Source organism: Chiloscyllium plagiosum, unplaced genomic scaffold (genome assembly GCF_037043375.1).
Source record: "Chiloscyllium plagiosum isolate Xiang-an unplaced genomic scaffold, Cpla_swu_hap1 HiC_scaffold_8, whole genome shotgun sequence".
Taxonomy (NCBI): domain Eukaryota; kingdom Metazoa; phylum Chordata; class Chondrichthyes; order Orectolobiformes; family Hemiscylliidae; genus Chiloscyllium; species Chiloscyllium plagiosum.
Window position 1 is genome coordinate 25,191,926 of NW_028270146.1, and position 25,601 is coordinate 25,217,526.

General features: G+C 40.9%; 1 protein-coding gene across 8 annotated transcripts in view; it reads left to right on the top strand.

The window, feature by feature from the left end:
• The window catches only part of bcl11ba (BCL11 transcription factor B a), a 168,248-nt gene that overhangs the window by 76,297 nt on the left and 66,350 nt on the right, over positions 1-25,601 (top strand). The gene's annotated exons all lie outside the window — the stretch shown is intronic.

Here is a 25,601-nt window from a genome sequence, read left to right on the forward strand (position 1 = left end):
GGAGGAAAATAAAGAGAGAGCCACTTTTTCCACGCATGCTTTGAGAACTCCTTGGCAGGCAGTTCCAAGAAGGGTGTTAAGAAAGTACAAAATGACTCAAAGGCCTTGTGTCCTGTCAGATGTGGACATAGCCCAGTGAAAAGGCTCGTTGCAAAGCAGAATGTTGACTGTTTTAAAATCATTGTTAGACTGGTAGTGTAATCGTGTTTCTATTTGACAGTTTCTTTTTTTAGCAGGGAATTTAAGCTGCCTGCTCAGAGATACACTATTGCACCCAGCTGAGCAAATAAGCAATCTCGCATCCCAGTTGGCAGGGCTTGTATACATGATAGACTGTGGCGAAAAGTATAATTTTTTTCTTGAAAAATATTTTAAACTGTAACAGATGTGCATGTAAGCACAAGCATACCAGCTCCCTTCCTCAGAAGTAGGATAAGTTGCATTGTTTTGTAGGGTGTAGGCTGGGCACAGTACAAAGAGGCACCTTGCTTTAAAGGCAGTTAATTGTAAATAAGATGTCGAATAAAGGGACTAATTTGACTTTAGGCACGAGGGTAAAACACCAGTTAAACATCTCTCCTGAATTTTTTATTTGACCTAATATCAGTCAAGGAGTTTCATTGGTGGTCAAACTGACTACTCGTTGAGTAATATATGAAGTGGGAGTAGACAAATCAGCTTTTCAAGCTTATTCCACCATTCTGTGTGATCATGTCTGTTCTGTATCTTAGCTCCAAATACCGGCAACTGTTAACTCTCTTTCCTAATCACAGATTGACACTGGGTACAGTTCATCTGTTACTAGTATCTTGCCAAAGTGTGTGAGGTCTATGAATATTGTGGGGGGAATCGAAATGTTTGGTTTCCACCTGCCTCTTACCTTTGCATTGAGGATTCTTTAATATAGAGGTCTGGAGGTAGTTTCATGTTTTTGATTCACTCCTTCACTAAAACAGTGGTGCTGAGGGCAATGCTGATGAGCTGAGTGCCATTTCAAATGAGGTCAGCTCAACAGAGTTGCTTAGACTTCATTGCTATAAGAAGAAAACCACATTGCTCAGCGATTAGGCGATCTGGTGACCGTAAATTGGTTTGTGTGAAGTGGGGAAAAGGTGATAGAGGAAAGTGTAGTAAAAGGGACAATAATTGTTGCACCATGTTTATGCTGAACAGCATAATTGTTATACTGTACATCTACACATGCTAACTAGGATTGTTTGGGGTATAGTTGGGTGTTGAATGTCATCATCTGATGAGTGTTTGAACTTTTGCTACAGGCCTGAATGTGCAAGCATGCTACGGATGTGCTGTACATGAGCATTCATTTCCCTAAATCCCTTGATTACACAAAGCAAAATGGGCATTTTGCGATAAAATGTTTCAGTAAGCATTGTAATTAAGATGGGCTGACAGAAGGATGACCTTTTCTAATTCTCACACCTCTTGCCCTCCGTATAGGGTCAGATACTGAAATGTTAAGTTATCAACTTATAAAAGAGATAAAGAACCACCAGCTGATCAGACTAAGCAGTCAGGCAAAACATGGGGTTACAAGGATAAAGATTTTTGTAAAAAGGAATCTCATTAACCAGGTGACTCTGCTAAGCAGATTCTGTTGTGTATGTGCTAATGTGTCTCTTTAATCAGCTACCTTCTGATTTCTGTACCTGTCTCTGTCATAGCAATCTTAACAGAGTTTGGGCCACATTTGGATGAAGCCTATGAGAAGGTTTTGACATGAAAGCAATAATTTAGCGATGGGTCAAAGATAATAGTTTAATTTGCCTTCTTAGAGTGGATAGATCTTAAGTGAATTAGGAGACCTGCAGACAACACAAAAATGTCTCCATTGCTATTGGGTTTTGGGTATCCTTCGCTTTCACTGTGCCACCTTGAGAAAGAAAATATAATAATGTACAAGGAATGGAGGACGAAGTACGCAGTGGTACAAGTTGAAACTCACCCCTACAAACACAATAATCTTGTGTTGTCTTTTGCGGGTTGGAAAATGGAACCAACACTTTCAGCCTGGGATGATCCCATATATAGTTTCCCACCCTGCTTCTGTCATTGCATTGAATTAATGGGAAGGATAATTCCCCTGAATAGGGAAGGATTAATAATCTTGTGTTGGTCCTCCTGCTATGTGGACTTGCTCTCCACAACTGTCTGGATTTGTCCCCTGCCCGTACACCCAATTCACCATCTTAGGAATATGGACAGCACTGAGAACAGACACAATGACGATAGCTGTTGTGATGCTGAGGACACCTGGTGCCGTGCACTGTCAAGACTGTGGCTCGCATTAGAAATGCTCTGCGCCATAAGAAACCGGGTCATGTTTGGAGTGTAAAAATAGCAAAGGACTCTGATTTTGGAGCCTGATACCTGGTTAAAAGCAGGCCAGGTTCTGCTGGTCTTTTTACAGAATTATTGCCAGATGAACGCTCAGATCTTTTAATATGAACGAGGCCCCCTTGCCTCTGAGAAAATTACACTGATGGTTGGGGTTGGACACAGAGGAGGAGGGGAAAACAACATAGAAAACTCCTGAGGAATCGGGCTGAAGAATTTTTCATGAAATTTGATCGGTCACAAATCACCAGTTTAATGCCTGTAGTTAAAATACATAGAAACAACTGTATGAATTAAGAAATTCTGTTGCACTCTCAGGTTCAGATCCCAGTTGCAATTCCTCAGGGAACAGTTTTTTCTGATTTTAAGAAAATGGCATTTTACCTTCTCTTTAAAATCTTAAAAGTTAAGCTTAGCCAGAAGCTCAACACTTAGCTGTGGCAGAATGCCACTCATCATAAAAAGCACTGCACTGACTCTGTAACCTGAGTTTTTTGCTGAGTTTGGCACAGAGCTGTGAGTACTGAACTTAGGCTGTACCTTTACTGTACTGAGACGGGGGGAGAGCTGAAGTGTTGGGGGGGGAGTCTACACTCTGTCAGTCATACTCAGTGTACAGTCTAGCATTCGTCTGGTTAACCCTTTCTCAGGTAAGGTTTGTTTCAGCTATGGTTCAGTGGATGACACCCTTCCCTGAGTTACTAGCTTGTGGGCTCAACTCATACTCCAGAGCCTTCAACATAAAATCTAAGCTGACAGTCAAGCATGCTGTCTTCTTTCAGAGGTGGTGCCAGCCCTCTCCTGGCTGGATGTTAAAGCTTGCACAGTACTGTACTTGAAGCAGTACAGGAAAACACTCGGCAGGCTGGACCAATATGTATTCCTCAGTCAACATCACCAGAACTGTTTAACTGAGCATTACCGCATTTGTGGAAGCTACTGCGTGTAAATTGGTTGATTTTGTTTTCTCTGAAATTGCAACAGTCGCTACGTTTCAATAAGTACTCCATTGTCTGCAAAGCACTCAGCAATGTCGAGAGGTTGAGAAAGGCACACTATAAATGCAGGTCTTCCTTTTGCTTTTATTAATATTTAGAGTAACTGCCTCAGGCTTTATTTTATATCCATTATGGTGCTGACCCTGGGTTTGCTATATGGCATCATTGGCACTGCATTTTCTCTTGTATCACTTTGTTAATGGCTTTGTTTAGATGCTATTTGGGAATACTATCTGTCTTCACATAGGGAATTAGCCGTACATCGGGCAATAATTGCTAACGTGGATGTACAGTAGTGATGGAAAAGTTGTGAATGAGTTTTTAACCCTTACTGTTGGACATGACTGGGATAATAATGATGGTGCTCATGTTGCCTTGGATCCCCAGCCCTTAACCACACTCAGGGGGAGTGGGGAAGGCAGATACCCAGAGAAGGCTTGATGAGTAAGAAACTGCATGACAAATTTGTTGGAACTGTTTGAGAAGGTAACAGGCAGACTAGATAAAGGCGAGCCAGTAGACATAATATATTTGGATTAACAATAGGTGTTGGATAAGATACTGCATTTAAGGATACTTAATTGGATTAAAAAACCATGGTATTGGGGGTAGTACATAAGTATGGACAAAGGGTTGGCTATCTAATACAAATCAGATTTGACATAAAGGGAACATTTTTGGAATGGCAGCTGGTAGAGGGATCAGAACAAGGGGCCACTATTTGTTACAATATATGTTTTTGGACGATAGACTATGGCCAGATTTGCAGATTACAGAAATAGGTGGAAAAGTAAGCAATGAAGTGGGAAAAAAAGTCTACAGAGGAATAGAGACAGTTTGAGTGAGTGAGTGAGCAAACATTTGTCAAATGGCATCTAATCTGGGAAAATGTGAAGTTATGCACTTTGGCAGAAAGAACGGAGGAGCTGAATATTATTTCAAGGGCAAAGACTGCAGAAAGCTGCAGCACAGAGATTTGGAGTACTCATGCATGGAATATAACAAGCTTGTATCTAAGTTGAGCGGGTAATAGGGAAGTCAAATGGAATATTGGACTCTATTTCAGCGAGAGTGGAATACAAAAGTAGAAGGTCTTGCTTAAACTATACAAGGTACTAATCAGACCACACCTGGAATAGTGAATAATTTTAGTCGTCTTATCTTAGCAAAGCAGTCTGGAGAAAGTTCACTAGGTTGATTCTGAGTATGGAGGGATTTTCTTGTCAGGGCGGGTTTAGTCAGTTAGGTTTGTATTTACTGCTGTTTAAAAGAGTGAGAGATGATCTTATTAGCTGAGAGGTTTTTTTCACCTTCTAGGATAATCTAGGGTAGATGCCATAGTCTTAGAATAAGGAGTCCGCCATTGAAAACAGAGATGAAGAGAAGTTCCTTCTTTCAGAGTGTAGTCAATCTGGAATTCTTCACCATAGAGTGCTGTCGAAGCTGAGTTGTTAAGTATATTCAAGGCTGAGGTAAACAGATTTTTAATCAGTGCGGGAATCGAAGATTATGGGGATTGGCAGGAAATAGAGTTGAGCATTATCATTATCAGATCAGCTATGAACTCATTGTATGGCAGAGCAGACTGAATGGACTGAATAGCCTGTTTCTGTTTCTATTATCTTAAATTCTTCAGGTCTCATTGGTGCCTACAGTCTGGGTTAGCTTCTCTGCTCAGTGGCAGTCCTTGGAGGGTGTCCCTGTGAAAGCTGGCTGAGCACAGAATCTGGTTCCAATCCTGTCCGTTCCATTCATGCATTTGACTTGTTCCAGAGGTTCACTGGTGAAGTAAAGTTCTGTAGGAAGTGGGACACTGGCAAGGCTGCCAGGCATCTGTGGAAGTGTTCGCTGGTGCAAAACGCGGCATTATCAGCATAAACGTTGGAAAAATGACCATGCTTACTCAACATCATGACACATAATTCTTTGTAACTGAGCAGCAAAAAGACCAAACTCTTGCTGAATCAGTATCTTCTGCTACACTGCCACTTCTTCCGCTTTCGTCAGATTGATTGTCTCTAATCTCACAACAACAGCTTCGAGAGGTTAGATCTGCCGGGCTCCATTTTATTATTTCCCTTTATACCTGTGCTTTCCACCAATCCAACTGGTAGCAGCCTGAGTTCACAAAGCACCTTTCACGTATAATATCCCAGTCAGTATTATCAAGCAAGAGTTTGAGGAGAAAAATCACGGCAGTTCATCCTTTTGTCGGGTGATTGGCAGTCATGTGCTCCGCCTGCTGCCCTCCAAGTTGGGTCGCCCCATTTACTCTGTCTTTTAAACCACAACTTTTTTAATTCCCTCAGTTCCACAGTGCATACTTAATGTTTGGCTGAGACAGTGAGCCAGTCTTTTTTTTGTTTTATTTTCAGAGGGAACAAAACAAGAAAGAACGCTTTTTAAGAGGGTTGGGGGTTGGGGGGGGGGGGGTGTTGGTGGGAGAAGAAAACCACTACAAGGGAGGAAAAGAAAAGTTTGTCCAACTCAATGGTTTTCAGATGTGGGCTCGCTTCCTTGTTGCCACCACAGCAGCGTTTGTTTACTGACGGCTTACTGATGGAAGTCAGTGCGCCTCTTTACTTTTGTGATCACCCCAACTGGACCCTCACCCAAATCCTTCGGTTTTCCTGGTTCCTGACTTTTACATTACACAGTGTTGTTGCTGATCTTCAGTCGCCAAAAGTCCAGGAACCATAAAGCAGATCTTAATAGATGTTCCTGCTTAGCCTAAGCTTGAGAAAGGAAAATCGCTGACTCTGTCCTCTTTGGATATGTTGCAGATTGGCTGCACCCTTGAAGTCTCCACACCACACACACACGAAGATTTAACCAAATTGTAATTTTCCAGGTTAACAGCCTCAGACATGATTCTTAGATTAGCTGATCAAGCAGTTTGGCTAGAGACACAAAGCAAAAAAAAGTAAATGTTATTCACAGGGAAGAGATGACGACACTTCACTCGAATGCCAGTTAGCTAATGGCAGTTCGACTAAGCCATATATACGCATTTTGGCCATATTCTCTGGTTTGTTTTTTTTTTGTAAGAGCAGACAGTTAAAGGCGACCAAGGGAGTTACCACAACTTCACCGCAGGAAAAAATGTCAAGCTTTAGCCAAGGAGAAAGGGAGTGATTCTGTCTTAGTGAAGAGTTAAACCCAGCACCGTTTAAGCAGCAATCTTTTCCTGAGACTACCACGACACAGGAACCTCCATTACACTTTGTATATTGCCTTGACTCAGCTTAAACCAACCATCAGCGGACAATAGGAATTGAAGTGACGGATATAAACGAAAAATTATCAGAAGTTCAGGAAACAAATTAAGATTTGGCCCAGATCAGAGATGCCAGTTGTGAGGGTTGGTATAATTTTCTCGATTTGCCACCCAGCATTAGCATTACGTGTCTTGAGTCAGTCAGCTACAGTGCTGTCTTGTTGCAGGGTAAAGCTTCCTCAGATCAGCCAAAACTGTTGGCTCTAGCCCAGCCTCACACTTTTTATCACTCGCTGCACCCAGTCATGCTCGTCATCTTTTTGAATGAGACGGTCAATTCAGTGTTTTTTTTAATGTAAAACACAAATTACGCAGCTTTATTTATATTCAGTAGCTAAAAATAAAGTGAAATGCTCTTGTACTTATTGGACTAGAAAATTGTTGACTGCAGGAAAATTTAAAGGCGCAGTGTTAAAATGAAATTGAAAACAAATTTTTACAACATTTATTTGCTGAATTAACGAAAGCGAAAATGTTCCCACAATTCTCTATGAGCAAATCTCTTGAAGCCAGTTTTCAAGAAAACTGAAGAACTGAAACAGTTGCCCTCATCTCTGTTTCAAAGTCCTCAGCCAGGCCCCTGGTTGGAAACTCAAGCTGAATTGGACTGCTCACCATTTGAGTTTCTGACCCCCGCCTTTTTATTCCAGCACTCGATTAGCAATGGTTTGTCCCAATCTGTTGCTAATACCTTCACCTATCCTTTTGTCATCTCTTGGCTGAAATATGTCAACACCTTGGTCAATTTTCTATCTTTCATAGTCTGAACTTCAGCACATCCAAAATTCTGCTGCTAAAAACCTGATTCTTCCCAGAATACCGTTTGTTGTCTCTGTCTCTCTAACTCTCTCTCTCTCTCTCTCTCTCTCTCTCTCTCTCTCTCTCTCTCACTCTCACTCCCCCTCCTGGTCTATATCTCACTTCTCTTTCTCCGTCGCTCTATTTTTTTCTCTCTCTGTTGGTCTGACTGGACAATTTGCATCCAGGGATACTGAGGAAAGTGATTGAAGGCTGAAGTGTAGGGATAAACCATTCAACTACAGGCAGTTAGTGAACTTCGATAGTTGGAATTCTTTTACAGACAATAATTTGGAACAAAATTGATAGTCACATGGATAAAGTGAGTTAATTAAGGAAATCCAACATCGATATCTTAAGGGAAAATTATGTTCAACTAACTTGCTAGAAGCTTTTGAAGAATTAACAACAAGTGTTCATCTGTGGTGTACACAGACTGATGCACAATAGATTTGTGAGAAAAGTTTTAGCTCTTGGATTAAAAGGAACAGAGGAAACATGGATACAAAATTGGTTGAGTGACAGGAAGCAGAAAGTAATTGTTAATGGATTTTTTTTGGCTCGAGCAATGTTAATACTTGAGTTCCCCATTGGGACATTTATTTTTCTTGTTATATATTAATAGTCTAGACTTTGGTGAACAAGAGCACAGTTTCAAAATTTGTAGATAATGAGAAATTTGGAAGCATTGTAGACTAGGAGGGGACCACTGTAATACTGCAAAAGGCCATAGGCAAGTTGGCGGAGTGGGCGGGTAGGAACAGATGAAGTTCAATATGGATTTTGTAGAAGGAACATGGAGAGTCAGTATAAACTGGGGCGTCACGGCGACTCAGTGGTTAGCATTGCTGCCTCACAGTGCCAGGGACCTCTGTGACTGTCTGTGTGGAGTTTACATGTTCTCCCCGTGTCTGCGTGGGTTTCCTCTGGGTGCTGTGGTTTCCTCCCATATTCCAAAAGATGTGCAGGTTAGGTGAGTTGGCAATGTTAAATTGCCCCTAGTTTTAGGTGCATAGTCAAGAGTAAATGTAGGGAAATTAGTCTGGGTGGGTTACTCTTCAGCGGGTTGGTGTGGACTTGTTGGGCTGAAGGGCCTGTTGCCACATTGTAGGGAATCTAAACTAATCTAAACTAAAAAGTACACCCTAATGGGGATATAGTTTTGGAGGGACTGGTGTATATAAGTACATAAGACATTGAAGATAGGAGGCTCAATTTGCAAGTAATTATTAAAGCATATTTTATTAATAGGGGCATAGAATACAAGTGCATTTAGGTTATGTTGAGCTAATATAGGAGATTAGATTGACTTCAGTCAAAGTGTACACTTTTGTTCATCACACATTAGGAAGGATGTGAAGGCAAAAGAGAGAGTGTCAACTTGCAGCCCACCACGTCTCTGCTGACCAACAAACAGTGATACGAGAATAAACATTTTTGCATCATGGGTGGATCAGTGACATTGATTTGGATGTATTGCGCAAGTTTGCAGTGGGCGCAGGTTTAATCAAGGCATTCAAATGGCTAGATGACTATTTGAAAAAGAGGAGCATGCAGGATTACAGGCAAAAGAGAGGTGGTTAGCTCTGGATGAGATGCACGTTTGGAGACCTGGCAGAGACGCGGTGGGCTGAATTGCCTCCCGCACTGCAGAATCTCCGATTCAGTGGGTAGAGAGAGTTGATTATGGTCCTGAAGTATATTAGATAAAGAGAATGGGAGAGGTGAGGCCTCTTTACTTTATTGATAAACATAGTCAATGGAAATCAGTAATTTTACAGATACCAACCAGTGTTGTTCGGTTTTTATTGATTGGCTCAATGAATGCTTCGTCACTGTATATTATGTTTTGTTTGTTTGTTTCTGCCATGGCAACTTCGTGGCAAGTGATTGTAACCATGAGTGACACAGGAAGTAATCTGAATGTAATACAGCATGGTTGCTGATCTTGAAGTTGTCTCTGGTGACAACTGTGTGCTCATATGTGGCTGGATTTTCAACAATAAAGTGAAACAGGAAGCTGTGGCTAATGCATATTGGATCATTGCAGGGATATAGATAGCTGCCTTGAGTTAATTAACTACTTGCACTCTTATTGCTTCAGCAGTACAATTGTTCTTTATTTTATAAAAAATGAGAGTGAGCAAGACAAAATCACATCTGTCCCAGAGACAGGTATAAGAGAATCATTCCAATTAAACTTGGCACTGCCCTTAATACCGAGGGATCTGAGAAGGGTAGTATCTCACAGCTGAGTTAATGATTGCCTCACTGACTGAGTTGACCTTTGCCACAATATTTTTGCTAATGGCTTTGCTTTTGTTTCAATGGCATTCCCTTTAATTGTCCAAAACAAGCGTATGATTCAACCCTCCGTCGTATTTTTGTTCATATAGGTTAGTTATTTTAGACTTAGAAGTATGTGCCCCTTCACTTCTGAAAATCACTAATCTTCCATGGCCCCTCCTTGTCACTGAAGTTTCTGACAATACACGGATCTGTGTTGTCTCTGTAGTCCTCCAATTCTGGCTGCTCCTGCACCACACCCACCCTCTCTCGTTTTCGTTGCTGGTCCCTGACAACTGTACCATCAGCAGTCTCGTCCCTAAGCTTGAAAGTTCTGTCCTTTAAACCCATTTGCCTTCGTTGCCCCTTTTCTTCTTTTCAGAGGATCCTCAGAACCTGCCTCCTGATCAAACTTCCAGTCACCATTCCTAACTATTTCTGTGGCTCAGTGTCAAATGACATCTGACAATGGTCCTCTGAAAGCGCCTTGTTACTATATTGAAGATGCTATATGAATGCACACATTTTTGGGGTGGTGCTCCAGCAACCCCTACAAGGTGAGAAAAGTGGCAACACAGTTTGGCTCACAGTCTGTCATTATATTGAAAAGGGTGTTGGGGGTAGCTTTGATTGCTGGGTGAATGAATTTGTTCAGCTAATGGATTCGAGTGATGTTAGCCAGCAGAGACTGGCTACGATGTCTGGTGTGTGCTGAGTGCATTGTGTTGGAGTAGTGATTGTCAGGGAATTGAAAATGAGCTATGTTTACCATGCCAGCTCACACCATTGGGTTTCATGCTGCCCTTCATACATGTAGTTCCGTGTAGAATCACTGGATAATGATTCGGAAAAGGTGGCTGGGCAAAGTTTCTGTAAAAGTATATACTACCTGGTGAAACAAAATCTCTCATGGTTAAAACTTTGCCAGATTCTACATCTCTTGCCCAAAAATTCCAGATATTTGCAAATGAATAAATATACCTGAAGTGAAAGGTGCATTCAGTCTGCAAATGGGTCCGTGTGTGTGGGGCATAAGGAACTGTGGTTATTGTCCACCACACCAGCGGCTCTGGCTTGCTTGTCTTTCAGTTTCAAACAAGGTAGCTGGTTGATGTCGGTTTCTCTGCCTTACTTCAGTGAATTGGCAATATCCTCCCTCTCTTAGGTATGTTTGAGAATAGGCCAGGGCGTGAGGTGCTTGTTATGTGATTACGGCCCATTAAATCGGTGATTAATGGACCATTTTACAGGGGAAGGTCACTTTAGATCACCGGAGTGTGCAAAACTAAAAGAAAATAGTTACAGTGAAATAGTCACATGAAAAGGAGAAACTCGCCCCTAAGCTCAGAAATCAAATGTGCATCCATTGGCTCCTACAATTTTTCAATATTCATCACCTTTCTTTAACAGAGAAAATAATTTATTTATCTCTGTCTCACTCTGTCTCTCTCTCTCATTCTATAATTGTCTCTGTCTCAGTCTCTCTCTCTCGCTAACACACTGTCAACCTCTCCTGGTTGAACAATATAGTATTGGGGATCATAACGGAGAGATCAGGGTGGGATGGAGTGTTGAAGTGGAATGCAACCCTTGAAGCAGCCACTTTCCCTTTCCTACTTTCCCTGCCCCTGAACTTCTCCTGTCAGCCTCAAAATTGAGTTGTTTTGGAAAGTAGCTACTTAGAGGCCTAAGTTGCCATGAGGGTAGACAGGCTGTTCTAGGACTTGCCTCCATGTACAGTTGCAGGCAAGTCGCTGGCAGGAAGGCCATCTGCAAGCAAGCCTGCTAGCCGGGTACTGCAAAATATGTAGTAAGTGAACACAGTGCTGTCACTGACTTTGATATAAAACATGGTGATCTTGGCACTGATGCATTGTCTATGTGTGCTCGGTGCCAAGAGAAAACTGAGACTATTGCAGAAGCCAGAATGACCTGCATCATTCAGGAGCTGGGGCTGCATCCCAATTCCATAACTTGAGCTTTTCTCAACAGGGAAGCCTTATGTTTCCTGCTTTTTGCAGGGCTCAGAATAACCTGTGTTTAATTATGTGGGATGTTTCTAAAACAAGTTTCCTCCATCCTCCTAAAGTTTAGTGTTGCCTTTTTATAATGAATCTCCATTTTTGGTGTAACTTTGTGCTAGATCATTTAGGCATAATTAGATTTAACCTAACCATCTACAATTCAAAAATAGTATTAAAGAAAATCCATTTGGTTCTGGCTTTGAATGATAAGAGGAATAAAATTTTGAGTCTACCTATGATTTGCATGTATGCAAGTCCAGAAGTTTCTTTTAGAGAGTAAAGTACAAAATAAATTGCTTAAAGCAAGTTTCTGTTAAAAAGGAATATATGTAATGTATAAATGCACTAAGCATTCACCCTGCAGTAAGAAAGACTTGCATTTATCTAGCCCCTATCACAATTTAAGTATATTTTGAAGTATTTTACAGCTAGTCAACAGTTTTGGATTATAGTTCCTTCCGTAATTTAAGAAAGGTAGTAACCAGTTTGCCTAAAGAGATTTCCCACAAACAACAATATGATAATAATCAGCTGTTCAATAGTACTGAGTAAGAGATAAATATTTCTGAATATTAAATATTCCTCTGCTCTTTTTCAAAATAGTGCCATATGATGCTTAACATCCATTTGAAAAGCAAACAGGATCTAGGTTTTCACATCCCATCCAAAACAAGTGTTACCTCAGAACTGCACTGGAGTGTCAACCTTAGATATTGTGCTTCAAACTATGCAAATCTCACAAATTATCACTCCTGGTTGTAATAACTATCTTAAATGCCTTAAAATACGTCGTCACATAACCGTCTGTGCTTTTACATTTCGTGTGCTAAAGAACTCTTTTCTGACGAAGTACAGATTCTGACTGAAAGCTCAAGACTTGTTCAGTTCAGTTAAACTGACTGTGCGTTTTTGTGTGTGTGTAACTGAATATGCATTAAACAGGGCTAGTGCTGTGGAATGTTATTAGGTTAGAGCCTGTTCAGCTTCCTTTAAGACAGAGATTTTGACAGTGGAGCAGAGACCTTGCCCAGTTAATCAAAACCACCATGTAAATAATTTAAGGGAATAATGGATGCATATGTGAACTGTCTTGCTGCATTGAGTTAACTTGAATGATGGAGAAATGAGACACAAGGTTGAATATGTCAGTCCTTCACTGTGTCCTCTATTTGCTAAGACCCAATGTAGAAAGTCCATTATGGATATTTAATCAGACAAAAGAAATGTTGAATTTCTAGATTTTGATTTGCTCCACTCGAATTTTTATTTCAAATCCCTTGCTTAAGGATCAGCTTGTGCAGTGCATTTAATATTTCAATAAATCATGATCCACTTGTCTGCGTATAAATTTGTTGAGATCAGAATAGAAGGGTAAAAGACTGAAGGGTTAGGTGGGTAACTATTATTGTAACTGGAATTATTTGGTTGGTTTTTCGATGAAAAATGAGTGACCTAGTAATAGAGAGAACAATAGTACCAACAAGGATGAAACATTTAGTTTATTGAGCCTTACAAATGAAGGCATTTGATAGACTTCTCTGAGATGATCATGAGTGTTTAGGCACTTGTTCGAAAAAAAGAAAGTCTGTAATGAAGAACACACATCTCTGGCTCTTTGAATCTAAAATGCCCTCAAAATTGTACTGAAGTAATTTGAAGGATGTATGGCTAGAATGAAACACCCCTCTTGTTTCAGATTACGGTGTACCCACAGATTATTTGACGTTGCAAGTGGAGACAACTTTTTCTCTTATCTCAAGAGGAACCAGATCATAAGAACAGAATTAGGCCCTGTGATTTTCCTCCATCATTTACTTTGTAATGAATGGTCTTTTCTTCATCTCCATTTACATGCTTATGCTCCATCATCATTTTTATCTCTCTCATTATCGCAGGACTGTTTGTGGGACCTGGCTACGTACAAATTGTCTGCTGCATTTCCTGTATTACAAAAGCGATTAAACCCTGAAGTACTTTGCTGCCTGCAAATCACTTTGGGGCAAGGGATCAAAGGCTGTTGAATTTTATCTGCCACCTACCTGCCCACTCCAAAGTGTCAGTGCCCCTTTTAAAGTTCTACACTGTTATCCTTACAGTTTACACTTCTCCCAAGTTTTATGTCACCTCCAAACTTTGGAATTGCCCCCTGCATACCAAGAGGTAGATCATTTAAAAATCAGGGAAAGCCTGTGCCCCAGTACTGACCTCTGGGGAACTCTACTACAAATCTTCTTTCAGCCTGAAAAATACTCATTACTCCATAAGACTAATAAAAACAGAACTAGAGGGGGCTGTCCTTGTACCCTTCCAGCCAGCGATGTCTCTCCTTACATTTTGAAATGTTTCTATAAAAAGCTACCTGTTCCATTGGTCCTTTCTTAAACCTTCTCACAAGATTTGATGTCTCGTAACTTTTAGTAGTACACCATGTGTGAACCTTTTTAGTACATTAAAGACATTTGTTTCGTATAACAGCTTAATTTGATTCGCTGAGGATCTTCAGTGAACTACTTTTGAAGGCTGTCGAATTTCACAATGTAGGCAAATATGACAGCCAATTTGTGTGCAGTTTTATCAGATGTTATGATGAGTAACCAGTTAATCTACTTTTGACTGTGTTGATTGAGAAACAATTGCTATCCCCTGGAAGAATTCATTGTTGTTCTCAAATCCTAAAATTAACTTGCAGTGTTGAGGTGAGCCATGAGAACTAGTGATTGTTAGTTAGTCCGAGTTAGTTCACATTAGTTAGTCCGATTGGACTCACGTATTTTCTCCCATCTTCTTTCATATTGTTCTTTCCAAACATTAACTTCATTGCTTTTCAGATGAATTTCTGACTTGAATACGGGAATATTGAAGTACAGTTAATACTGAACATTTCACGTTCTAATTGACCACTTTCAAAATATCTTTCTTCCATCTGCTTTTTTAAAAACAATTATCTTAATATTTTTTACTCCTCTGTAACCTTTTCATTGACAATTTGCTGCTGTTTACCTTCAAAGTCCTTCATAATGCAGAAGACCTCTCATTTCACTCTCATAAACTTGAGCTATGAATGTTACAGAAGCAGTAGGAACTCTTCTTTCTAGACAACTCTCACCTCTGATGAGACCTCCAGTGAACCTCTTCTCAAGTCGTACATTGTCCCAGGTTCGTACATTCACCCAGGTAAATAGTGCGGTGAAGAAGGCATATGGCGTACTGGCTTTTATTGGTAGAGGAATTGAGTTCCGGAGTACTGAGGTCATGTTGCAGTTGTATAAGACTCTGGTGCGGCTGCATCTGGAGTATTGTGTGCAGTTTTGGTCGCCATACTATAGGAAGGATGTGGAGGCAGTGGAACGGGTGCAGAGGAGGTTTACCAGGATGTTGCCTGGTATGGTAGGAAGATCGTATGAGGAAAGGCTGAGGCACTTGGGGTTGTTTTCATTGGAGAAAAGAAGGTTTAGGGGTGACTTGATAGAGGTGTACAAGATGATTAGGGGTTTAGATAGGGTCGACAGTGAGAATCTTTTTCCACGTATGGAGTCAGCTATTACAAGGGGGCATAGCTTTAAATTAAGGGGGGATAGGTATAGGACAGATGTTAGGGGTAGGTTCTTTACTCAGCGAGTCGTGAGTTCATGGAATGCCCTGCCAGTAGCAGTGGTGGACTCTCCCTCATTATGGGCATTTAAGCGGGCATTGGATAGGTATATGGAGGATAGTGGGCTAGTGTAGGTTAGGTGGGCTTGGATCGGCGCAACATCGAGGGCCGAAGGGCCTGTACTGCGCTGTATTCTTCTATGTTCTATGTTCTATGAATTTGATATGTATTGGAGTTTGTTGCTTGGTGAAAATCCTTCAGAGGAATCCCCTCGCTAACAGTACTGTGGACTGCAGCAGTTCAAACATTTAACTCACTGTCACCGTCTTGAGGGCTTTAGGGGATGAGTAGTCATTTACCTTGCTAACAACATCCCTACCACTTCAAATTAGTTATGTTTATAGTTTCAAATAGTGGTTTGAGTTTTAAGTTGAAGTGAAAGCAAAAGGTAACCTGGATGATCGCAGTTCCCTCAAGCCCTTACTTAAAGTGGTTCACTTCAGAAGTTTACATGTGGAAACAATTAGGCTTCCTGGTAGCTAAGCAAAGAGTGCAGCAGATCTGATTCAGTCTCCAGACATTTTCATGAAGCCAATGCGTGTTACAGGTGGCTTCAACAAACTGAAAGAATTGCAACTACTAATCATCTAGGCACACCCTCTAATAGAGTGACTCCGTACATGGGTGTTGGGTTAGGGCACAAGCCTGACATGTTTGAATGGTTTGCCTACATTCTTTGTAGAAGCAGACATATGACTAAAGACTGATTGGCTGGTGATCCATTGGAGTCAAAGAAATAACTGTGAAACTGTATGCAGCAAAAATCCTTCAGATTCAGGAGAGAAGGGGAATAAAAGAAAGTTACCTTCTTTTTCAATGTGTCATTACTGTTCATCCCAACTACTCCGATGAGAGCTATTGGTAACTGACAATGATTATAAACTATCTGCATTATCAATGCTTGTTGAGGAATACATTTTAGCCAGGACAATGGATGGAACTCTTGAATGGGTACAACCATGTTCTCATCCATTACAATGCCTGGGGAGGCTTAAGGCCTAACCAGTGGCTCAGATACAGTCTCTGACTTAAATTGTTTCCAAAAGAGTGCACCTCCCTCAGTTCTGCAGTTGATTATCAACCCAGATTTTATATTCAGATTTCTGGATTGGGATTTGAGACCGCAACCTCTTAACTCAAGAATAAGAGCTCTACCCGCGGAACTGCATCTGCCACAAGTTATAGAAGTATTTCCATTGGGGTTTCTTTCCACTTGGCTCAAATAAAAGTCAGTGTAGAAAAATTTGGAAACAAAATAAGTCTGATGGAGGTTTTCCTTTTGGTTTTGCTTTGTTGGATTATATGGGCCAAAAGAATCATTTTGGGATTAAATGACATCTGGATTTGGCACTCGCATTAGAACCAAGAAAATAAAGTATTAATCAGCCAGAAAGAGACAGAGAATTTCAGGATAGTGTTGTTTTCAAATGCAGATTAAAACATTTGACACTCTGTAGCTTCATGTCAGGGCAAGGTGTGTGAAGCCATTTTATTGTGAAGTTGTCTTGAGTTTTAAAAGATGAAGTGAGACCAGTTGAAAGAGGTAGGCTTGGACAGAGCATACAGCATAAAGCAGGAGTACGAAGAGCTCTTGGATGCAACTCTAGCCTTCCAGACCTCAGATGCACCAAAGAACAACTTGCATTTGTATGGCACCTTAGCAATGTTGCAAGGTTCTTCAGAAGTCTGATTATTGAATATAATTTGATACTAACCCACATCTGGATTTGTAGCGGCACGGTGGCACAGTGGTTAGCACTGTTGCCTCACAGCCCCAGAGACCCGGGTTCAATTCCCGCCTCAGGCGACTGACTGTGTGGAGTTTGCACGTTCTCCCCGTGTCTGCGTGGGTTTCCTCCGGGTGCTCCGGTTTCCTCCCACAGTCCAAAGATGTGCAGGTCAGGTGAATTGGCCGTACTAAATTGCCCGTAGTGTTAGGTAAGGGGTAAATGTGGGGGTATGGGTGGGTTCGCTTCGGCGGGTCGGTGTGGACTTGTTGGGCCGAAGGGCCTGTTTCCACACTGTAATGTAATCTAATCTAATCTACATTGGAGAATAGGAAGACAGAGCAAAGAGAGAGAGACGTTTTGAGAATGATCTTGTGGGAGGTCAGTGGTTCAGGGACAGAACTCCAGAGTTTTACGCTTAGGCTCCTGAAGTGTTGGATGCTAGTGACGGATGGCATACTTAAGAAAACAAAACTGGGAGAGTGCAGAGATCTCGGAGGTAATAGGTAGTGCTGGAGCTGTCCAATCCACAATGGTCAGCATACTGCATAATATTGAATTCATGCAGATAGTGTAAAAATACCAATAAGAGCATTGACAGTTTTCGTGAGTTGAGAATAAATCTATATCAGCAAAATTGAGATTGGCAGGCATACTTTAATGGAACAGGGCACTGTGTTTAAAGAGTATTGTTGTGGTACTTTCTCATGACTGGGTAAGATGGGACAAGCAAAGCCAGACCTGTCTGGTTGACAAAAGAAATAGAGACTAAGGTGAAGCAGAAAAAAATTGCATATGACAAATGTCAGGTTGGTAACACAAGTCAACTAGTCTGAATGTCAGAATTTCAGAGGGGAGCGACTAAGTCAAATAGAAGCAACGAAAATGGGGAAAAAACTGACAGCCAACATAAATTCAGAATTTTTAAAGGATATTCTATAGATATAAAGCAGTGGTGGGGTCAATTAAGAACTAAAAAGGAAACTCTGCATTGAGGTCAAGGTCATGGTTGAATACTAATGAAGCATTTTGTATCTGTCTTTACCAGGGAAGAAAATACTGCTAAATGTCTTGTGAAAGAAGAGATGATTGTGATACTAGATGGGCTAAAAATTAACAGAGGTTAACTTTGGTGTTGGAAATGCTTTTAAAACTTACAATCTGGGACAAAAACAGCAATTATTTGGATAAGGGTAGTTTAATTAAGAAAAGCTGACACAAATTTGTTAAAAAAGGCAAATTGTGATTACCTAAGTTACCTCAGTTAATAGAACACTTCTATTGATGTACTTATGGACGTTTTAAGGTGTTTGACAAAACGCTGCAGAATAGATTTACCGGCAGAGTTGAAATGTGAGACAGTGACAGCATAGATATGAAGTTGGCAGAGTGACAGGTAACAAGAATAGTGGTGAATGGCCTTTTTTTTCCAGAAAGAGGCAAAGTAAACAGAGGGGTTCTCCAGGCATCAGTATTAAGACAGCTGCTTTTTGTGATTTAGATTAATGACCTCAACTCTGGTGTACATGACACAATTTAAACATTTTTAGGTAATAAAAAAAGGTAGAAATATTGTGAACCGTGAGGAGGATAGTGATAAAAGTCAATATAGTTCTCCCAGGCCATAAGGCTGCTCTCTCTGTAACGATGACCCTTTAAGCTGAGAGTCATCATGCCTCAGACGAAGGGAGGGATTGAGAAGGAACGTTCTTCATGGTAACCTCAGCCAGTGTCGAATTGAATCCACACTGTCAGCATCACTGCATGTTAAACCAGTTATCCAAGGTATCTGACCGACTGGACTTTAAGAGTAGGTGGATAGGCTGGAGGATTTACCAGAGAGAAGTATGAACTAATAATGTTTGATAGAATCAATGAGGAGATGCAATATAAAGTGAAAGGTGCGTTTCTAAGGGAGGCACTGGGACAGAGAGATAATTGGGGTTTACCTGCACAAGTGAATTGCAGAACAATTTGTAAATGGGCATATGTAGCCTTTATAAACGGTACCATCGAGTACAATACCAAGAAGGTTATGATGAGTATTTGTATAACATCAGTTCATCTTCATCTGGACTGTTGTGTCTAATTCTGATTACTCCACTTCAGGAAGGATGTGAAGGCTTAAGGGAGGGTGCAGAAAAGATTCAGAAGAATGCTGCTAGGAATGAAGCAAAGCTATAATGGGAAAGTAAAGAGTCATCTCCTTGGAGAAGGGAACACTGAGAGAAGGTTTGATAGAATTCTTCCAAGTTATAAGGACTCTGTTCAGATTAGATTGGGAGAAATTGTACCCATTGGTGGAAAGATTAAGAACAAGAGGACACAGGTTGCAGGTGATGGCCAAAAGAAGCAAAGATGAAATGGTGCTAATCTGGAATATCTTGCTTGAGCGAATGGTGAAGGTAGATTCATTTGAAGCATCGGGAATGGAAATGAATAAATATTTGAAAACAAAAACTGGGTAACGAGGTGGAAAAGGTTCAGGTGAGTGACCAGCCACTTTGTCATGAATAGACTTGATGGGCTGAATGGCTTCATTTTGTGCTTTAGCGATTCTGTTATTCTAAGATTATACAAGATTTATGTAGTTTATTTCTGTTTGAATCCATCTATTTATCTTGCTCATTCACCACTGAACTATATTGTTGTGTTTATGCAGAGATAGTTATTGCATGGCTGGATAATGGCGTACGTCTTGTTGAATAATGGCTCACACCCATTCTGACGTTCCAATCTAAAGTTCAGATTGGATTGTCAACAGTATACAGTACTGACTGCTCCTTGTTGTGTGTAACCAATGTTATTTTTACCATCAGTATACACTGACTTGCTTGTCGCAAGGTTTGCTACTTTACTGGCCCATAAATTCAGATCATTTAACTTCAGTATTGAGGGTTCCATCTAATTCAAGGAAACTCAGGGTAAGGAGCAGAATATGACATTTTCACTGGTTAAACTTCAGTTTTTTAGTGAACTGTTGAGGCGTTAAACAGAGGCATTTAGTTGAATAATGAAAGGATTAGCATTTGTAAAGGTGAGAATAGGGTCATTAATCTGCTGCTTAAGAGTGCATTGTATCAAAAACACCAAAAACACTATATTTTGAAATTAATATTGCCCCTTGTGCTTAACACTTTTAACTAGACTCCCTTAAAAAAAGAGATAAAGTTGCAGCTTTAAAAAGAAGCATTTTACAAAAAGAGATTGACTTCTGACATAGGGTGCATTGCACTGGAGAGGGGTGAACATCATCAATTCTGCTGTCAAGTTACTGGTGGATCCCTTCACTGTGTGTTGAAGGCCTGAGCTACAAAGCTGCATTTCTCCTAGAGGTGAAGATTAATGCGGAAATAACAACATGTCTGTAAATGAAAATGAGGAACAGATGCTTGTTGATTAGGAATGTGCTTTTGATAACAGGACTGCGCTGGTACACTGAGCACACCGATAGAAAGCAGCTGCTTTCCAATTCCTCAGTCTGATAACTATATAAATCATTCAGTAAATATTGGAGATGAACTGATACCTGGTACCATTTATCTAGGATCTGACACACACAAAAAATGTTGTCTGTGTTGTTGGCTGGTATCGGGTGCAGCGAAGAATTGAGGATTATCTCCTCTTAAAATCAGTTTCCACTTGGATAGATTCCCTTTCACTGTAGAGCTACAGAAATCACTTTCACTGTACAAGGGTGAGGAAATGACACCAAGCATTGAGACAAAACGTAATTAGCAATGCACAGTATTTACGTTAGTTCTCCTGAAATGTGTGCATGGCAGAATTTTAATAATAGGCACTCATCACACATTACAGCTTCAGAAATAATAAGTTTCTTTTATGCTGTATATCATTAAACCACAAAGCCAAAAACGCTCAGAAGTCCTTCTTTCCAGAGTTATGAATAAACTGCTTAAAAATAAAATTACTTTTTTTTTGTCTGTGCATTTGATGAAATGCCAAGTTTTTTTAGGGATTGAAAACGAATCTTTTTGCATTGGGAGAGGGCCTGTTTTGAAGGTTTAATGGCAGTTTTCAAAGGTTTATAATATTTCAGCGTGAGCCTTTTCGGCTCTCTAGGCTTGATGTCAACAGTGACTTGATTTGCTTCGATTGTCTTTGAATTCAAGTGCATGGGAATGTTGCTCAGCTGAAATCCTTTGGGTTTGAGGGTGTTGTACATGCCATTCCCTTTTTGTTGCGAACAATCGAACGATTTCGAGAAAAAGTTGACACAACCGGACTATCAGGTTATGCTGAAAGTTAAAGTTGGCCACATAACCATTCATGGTTACGCTGGACAGTTGCCACTCCTCCAGGAATGAAAGATTAATTTCCTGTATTCTGCCACGACCTTCAAGGGAAAACAAAAAGCATGGAAACATCTAAAAATAAACCTTTGTTTCATTTTCTTCAGGTATATATGTTTTAACTGGATATGAAAGGAAAATGGAAAAAGGTAGAAAAAGAGGTGGTTTGACGGATAGAGCAGGAATCCTCAGGAATATGTCAAACCAGCCTTGGTTATCCTAAGGTAGTGTTGGAATGACAACATATCTCTGATGTTGAGGCATTTTTATTTTTCGAACAGAATTGATGAAATGTTGGGAATTAATTTGATATTTCAAATATCACAAAAGAGGAAAACATCTGGATCTTTAGAGCCACTTCTTTAAAATTTTGTGGGTGATCTTCCAGGGAACAATCTAAGCTATTTATAAAAATACAGTTCATTGGATTTTTTTTTTACGAATTTGTAAGGAATGATTCATCTTTAGGCGCTCATAGCTTCACGCAGTGAAGGGAACACTTCTTGTTGCAAAAATAAAAGAAAAAGTATGCTGCATGCAGATGAGAGATTTCTCAGCCAAATGTACATTTGAGTTGTCGTACAAATGTTTAACTGTTTGACAACTTTTAAGTGACTAGTAATAACTATGAAAAATCGGTCACCCCCACACCCCAAAAAACCCATCTTCGTCTGTGTTAACGTTAAGTGCCAGTGTCCATCGTCTCTCCAAACCCGCCACCCGCCCCCCCCCATATGCTACTATTCTGAAACTCTTTCCATGAGGAAGAGATGAGGGGGGTGGAAATTGTTCGATTATTATTGCAATGAATGCAACGTCAGTAAGACGAGGTGTGAAATTAGAGCCTGCCAACAGCAAGTGGCAGATTTAAACTAATGAACTGCGGGCTAAATAACAGAGCTATCTCACAGAATTGTCAGGTCAATTTAACACAGCTTGAGTCCCAACCTCAGTCACACAGTACATGTTAACTCAGCCCTGGCCGCTGTCAAGCAACACAATAAAATGGATATCATTTAAAGATAATTCAATCTACAGTTTTTTTTCTCTTGCTCCCTGGCAAGCTGAGACTGTCTCTGTTCTGATGGGGTTGGCAGATATGGAGGGAGCAACAGTGGTGGGGTGGGAGGGGGAGCTATTTTCTCTTTAAAGCAGCCAGTGCAGAAGGCACAAAGGATAATATTAACACACCTTTGGGCAGATTTGTACCTTCACATTATCCATCTGAACTGTAAGTCTACAAATATCAGTCACTGCCTGCTTGGGCAAATTCACTGAATGAGTCTAGATTAGAGTGGTGTTGGAAAAGCACAGCAGGTCAGGCAGCATTCGAGAAGCAGGAAAATCGTCGTTTCTGGCTTTTGCCCGAAACGTCGATTTTCCTGTTTCTCGGATGCTGCCTGACCTGGTGTGCTTTTCCAGCACCACTCTAATCTTGATGTAATCTCCAGCATCTCCCGTACACACTTCTGCCACATTCACTGAATGGCTTGTTACTTGGTTTAAAGTCAAATGCCTCCTCAAGCTAAGGCTATTGAGTTGGAAGTCTGTGGGTTCAAGCCCCAAACCAGAGAGTTCTGCACAAAATCCAGCCTGACGCTCCAGGATAGTGTAGACTGAGCGCTGGTCTGTCAGGGGTGCTGCCTATCAGTTCCCCACTCCCATCTGTCCTCTCAGATACCCTGGGCAACATTTTGAAGAAGAATAGGAAGCATTTATTTCTCTCACTTCACCAAGCAGAGTACCTTGAGGCATGGTGGGGGTAAGAAAGACAGCAGGGTTAGTAGCCTTCTAGCTGTGCTCATACTATGTACCATTCTAGACGCAGTGAGCTCATTGGTCAATGTAAATTTGAATCATGCAGAAAGTAAAAAGTATGACTAACATTGCAATAGGGAAACGAGTAATTATCCACTCTGGGGCGAGGTAATATAAGCAATCAACGAGTCAGAAGCACACTTGCGGTATGCTGGTGTACATATCCTGATGGACAAGCCTGAAGTACCTACACCGTGCTGAACAGTGTTTAATAGAAAATCTTCTCACAAATACACTCCTTCAATCATGGCCATCTTTCTCTAATCACATGGGGTGAGGGAATGAAAGGTTGCTCAAAGAATACTTTTGAAATTGCTGTGTATCCATGACATTTTGTACATGATTTATACAGTACCTTCAGTTAGTATCTAATAGGTTCTGATGGTAGATATTAAATGCCTCACAGCTAAACGTAATAAGGTAACTGGGTGTTGGGTATTAATTTAGTTAATTACACTTCAGTGTGTATATAAAGACAAGCCAGCCAGTACTTGGGTGGATACTTTAGCTTGGAGACGTAAGTTCTGAGGCAAACAATAAACAGTCTTCACCAGAATATTTTATTCTTCGTGTATTCTTAGCCAATAGTCTTGGAAGTCCTCTAAGACTGTTCACAATCTCAGTGCAATCTCAGACAAATAAGTACTTTTGAAAATGTGGTTAGTTTTTTAAAAAATGTTGAACAGTTTGCCTAAATGTAGGCAGTTTGTATACAGCAAGGCTCAAAATCAATAACAATCAGATTATCACTATTGGTGCTGATGGTTTGAGGAATAAAATTGCATAGGAGAAATTTTGGTCTTAGAGTCATAGCATTAGAGGTGTACAGCATGGAAACATACCATACCGACCAGCTATCCCAACTCAACCTAGTCCCACCTGCCAGCACCCGGCCCATATCCCTCCAAACCCTTCCTATTCATATACCCATCCCAAAGCCTTTTAAATGTTGCAATTGTACCAGCTTCCATCACTTCCTCTGATAGCTCATTCCATACACATACCACCCTCTGTGTGAAAAAGTTGCCCCCTAGGTCTCTTTTATATCTTTCCCCTCTCACCCTAAATGTATGCCCTTTAGTTCTGGACTCTCTGACCCCAGGGAAAAGACTTTGTCTATTTATCCTATCCATGCCCCTCATGATTTTGTAAACCTCTATAAGGTCACCCCTCAACCTCTGACTCTCCAGGGAAAACAGCCCAGCCTGTTCAGCCTCTCCCTGTAGCTCAAATCCTCCAACCCTGGCAACATCCTTGTAAGTCTTTCCTGAACCCTTTCAAGTTTCACAACATCATTCCGATAGGAAGGAGACCAGAATTGCACGCAATATTCCAACAGTGGCCTCACCAATGTTCTGTACAGCCGCAACATGACCTCCCAACTCCTGTACTCAATACTCTGACCAATAAAAGCAAGCATACCAAATGCCTTAGGGTATCCTCCTGTAAGCCTAACATCTCATCTTACATGTGAAACCTCTGACGCTGCAGCAGTACCTGAATATGGCACTGCTGCATTGGAGTGGCGACCTTGGTTTTGCACTGGAGCCTCTGGAGGGGGACTTGAGTACATAGTTTCCTGAAACAGAGTTGGCGGTGTTACCTACTGAGCCACAGGCACCACCTCTGCACCAAGGCAGGGTCAGAGCTCCCCAGTCTGAATGGCTGTATGGTTAGTTTCAGTCAACTTTCAGAGTCTGTTGGAGGAAGCCTGACTGACCCTTATCTCGCTAATTACAGCCCAGTTCCAGCCTTCCATTTGTGGGAGGCCGTATACAAGCGCAAAGGAGAAAGTTTCAACCCCTTGGCAAAGCATTCTGTGATAAAATAGTCAAGAGTTGACTTCAGAGCTGCTCAAGACATTGAACTGATGCATGATGTCATACAATCAACCACGTCACACACTTTGTAGCACTGAGGTGGTGCCACATGAAGGGAAAGCTCACCGGTCAATACATTCTGAGCGAATGTATACAGTTGGAATGAATTTACAGGTAACTGGCAGATCTGAATTCCGCACCGAGCAAGTTATTACTGCCTTGCAATTGTTGTTTTTATTGGGTTATTAAGAGCACGGACAAATGAACAGGGATTAAAAAATGATGTGACTGTAGCTTTCCCAGCTCCTTGGAACTAACTTAACTGATTAAAATTGCTGGAATTGCAGAAACTGTCTGATGTAAAAGCAGATCTCTTGCAGAGTGGGTGGAAAAATTAAACTGGACTCTGTGACTTCTTTAAATTGTATCTTTTGTGTTGTGTATTCATCGAACTTAATATATCATGTGCCATGACAGGCTCTTCACTTAATTTTCTTTGACTGTTGCTTTGACCGAGAGGAAGTGAAGTCTGA